Source organism: Paramisgurnus dabryanus, chromosome 5 (genome assembly GCF_030506205.2).
Source record: "Paramisgurnus dabryanus chromosome 5, PD_genome_1.1, whole genome shotgun sequence".
Taxonomy (NCBI): Eukaryota; Metazoa; Chordata; class Actinopteri; order Cypriniformes; family Cobitidae; genus Paramisgurnus; species Paramisgurnus dabryanus.
In genome coordinates this window covers 27592609-27596197 of record NC_133341.1, presented here as the reverse complement: position 1 = coordinate 27596197, position 3589 = coordinate 27592609, and positions in this window count along the sequence as shown.

The window sequence follows — 3589 nt, the reverse complement described above, 5'->3', positions numbered from 1 at the left end:
CGATCCTGTCCCTTTAAAAAACAATACTTCCGGGATTTGCTGAAAAATAACTCAAAGGAGGGGCCTGCGAACAGCTGAAAGGCTGTCATTTAAGCGATTGGTCGCTTTCTGTTCCACGAACCAATAAGCGTTGCTTAATGATACACGCTTTGAATATATTTGCATAATGGTAATATTTTTCGACGAGACGCGTCTTCATTGGTTTTGTGGCAGGCGACGTCTTGTCAAGCCACTCCCCAGTACACGTGCTATTTGTTCCATTTACTCAGCTTTGGTGGGGAACCTAAAGATAACAGGAGACAGAAATAGGGTTTATGTAACGATGCGCTAGCAATATTTCGAGAAAAATATTAACTATGGATATTTTTTCTAATCAGTGTTGAAACAATGTGCACCAGACGTGACATACACCTGACATAATATATCACTAGTTGACGACAATGTCTTAAGAGAAATTGACGACAACTTCTAAAACCGTTGTGTGCAAAGTAATGACAGCCATGCCTTTAATTATTCAAAGTTATCTGTCTCAGCTGTTTATTTATTTAACGCGTATTTATTTGGCCTATATATGTATATATACACAGTTTTGTTGATCATATAGTTCATGCTAAGCTCCTATGCCAAACTGATCTACCAATGTAGATTTAAAAGATTCAAAACAAACGTAAAATGTAAACCCCTTTAAACTGTAATTTATAAAGCATCACATGTTCTCCGTTAGATGGCGCAATTGTACTTTAAATGGGACAGCGAATCAGGACCGTAGGGTCTAACTGATGGCAAGTGTACATTACGAAGATTTACAGATTTAGTTTTACAAACAGGCCACAGGTAATGCATAAATAAATGTATATTGTTTGTTGTAGGCAAACCATATTAAGTAGGATCAAGTAAATTCAAAACCTAAAGTTCATTTATTAAAAAAAACCTTGTTAATTGTTTGTTTTATAAGATTAAAAAGATACAGATGTGAAATATGTATATAATAATTTAACTGCAAAATATGAGTTAACGAAGACTTTCACACCTGTGCGCGACACGAAACGTTATTGGACACATCATCTTTTAGCCCCGTCCATATTGACAGTTTATGGAGTTTTATTGGTTTACGCTCACGTCACTCATGTCAACACCACAGAAACACAAGCGTTCCCCAGGCTCATTGAAAGCAGAAGCAATACTTCATCCTTACCTTCATGATGACTTTGAACAATTACGTTTGCTTCTCGCGACTTCAAATGTCGTTTGGTTAAAGGAGGGCATAAAACTGCAAACGCCAGAGGAGCTGATCAAGCCAGAAAAGAAACGGCGAGATTTGCTGGACTTAAATCTCTGTCATGTCGCTTCTGTGCGTGCGAGGTAAGTGCAGACCTGTTCATATTTGACATAAATTTATCTTTACCTCATTCTTTCTATATCACTTTGGTGTGAAGCGGCGTGTATACAATTCCTAAAAAACGTAAAATACAAGCCGAAGCAAATTAAAGCAACAGGTAACAGAGTCGTTTAATCCAGAAATGATTTACATCGGTGCAACTTGCGTTGCATTAAAGTGTATCATGGATTTATTGATGTGTGCTTATGGTTTTAGGACGCTTAGCGGGGTTTCCGGTGGGTTTATGGCTCGACAGGTACTGTGTGCACACTTGTCTTGTGCCCTAGTGTGCAGTAGGCATTAACTGTGCCACGACACTAAATACATTTTTCCTGGATTGTTCAACTTCATTATGCCAGGATGCGGGTCTGTTTTTGTGATCTAGTCTGATACGATATAGGTCTTCTTGGGTGAAATGTACCTGACCCAAAATGACACGAATTACCTGAACCCAATTTTTTTTTTTTAAAGGGGTCATAGCGTGAAAATCTGACTTTTTCCATGTTTAAGTGCTATAATTGGGTCACAAGTGCTTCTATTAGGGCTGTGAATCTTTGGGTAGACTGCGAATCGATTCGATTCACGATTCAAAGGTTTCCGATTCGATTCAAAAACGATTTTTGCTAACCAGAACGATTCAATTCGATTCGATTAGCAATAAAATTTGATTTGATTCGAATATTAACGATTCTGTTCTATAAATTAGTATACATCTGCATCTGAGCAAATAAAAGAAATATTTGGGAAATTCATGACCATTTAATAGATTTTCATTAACTAGATTCAGGACTTTAGTTTAATAGCTTAACTTCTTAGGACTCAAAATACATTAAAGCAAGTAAACCAAGAAAAATAATACTACTTCTACATATTCAATGCACCATAAACGTTTATTGTAAACATTGCATACATTTCCTGAACATTTAGGAAATACAGCAAAGTGTGTAAATACAGCAAAGTGTGTAAAGGAGTAGCACTTCTCACGTCTGACCCTAAAATACTAGCTGCTTTAAGTGCAGGTATGTCTATCTTAATGGCATGGCATCTGCGGAGATGGTTGCTAATAAGGTTCGTTGTATTTCCAATGTATTTTAACTCAGATTTACAATGTCTGCAAACTGCAACGGACTTCGGACAGTCTTTCAATTTACTTCGTGAAAACTGAAGTAATCCCAAACCTTTGATCTCATGTTGGCTGGTGCGTTGTTCTCCTTCGTGTCCCTCCATTTGTGCACTGTCTGCTGTGTTTATTCAAATGACAGCAAACAGGCGCGCCGCAAATTGAAGAGTAGTGACGTAATCCACTGCTCATTTTACGTCGCAGATGTAACTAATTTAAAATTTATTTATATATTTTTTATTATCCATCATATTCGTTATATAATCACGATTCATTCGATTGTTAAATATAAAATCGAAACAAACGATTCACGATTCAAAAATCCAGGTTTCAAGATCGATGCATATGCATCGGCAGGATTTGTAATCGATGCATCGAGAAAACGAATGAATCATCTAGAAAACATGAAAAAGAACAAACTAGTAACTTCTGCAAGCATGTGAAAAATTTGCTCGTTCAGATTTTACCTATTTTGTGACGTATCGTATGTACCACCTCTTATAGGGGCAATGTGTCGTTTTTTTAAGTATTTTATTAGTCAAAATCAATGGATCTCAATTACTAATAATTGCATACGTTTTTCGAATTCATTCGCACACTTGAACTTCTCACAAAAACTTTCTGCCTAATTCACAACACGTGCTTACGCACATGAGTTTGTTCTTATACTTGTTCTTGAAACAGCTCCCTATAAGGGTTTTCCGCAACGCAGCCCTAGTCCATAGACAATTTTAGAGCAGTTTGTCATAGAAACAAAAGAGCTTGAAAAGAAATCCATGATCATATTTATTATCGGTAAAGTTCTGTTTTGCTTAAAAAAAATTATTTGGAGGCTTTGATGTCGCTGGAGGAAACCCGATTAATAAAAAAATATTTGTGCCGTGGTTGGATAGTGTAGATTAAGGGGCGGTATAAGGCGAGCCAAATTTCAATAACCTAATTTTTCACATGCTTGCAGAGAATGGTTTACCAAAACTAAGTTACTGGGTTGATCTTTTTCACATTTTCTAAGATAATAGAAGCACTGATGACCCAATTGTAGCACTTGAACACGGAAAAAGTCAGATTTTCATGTTATGGCCCCTTTAAGA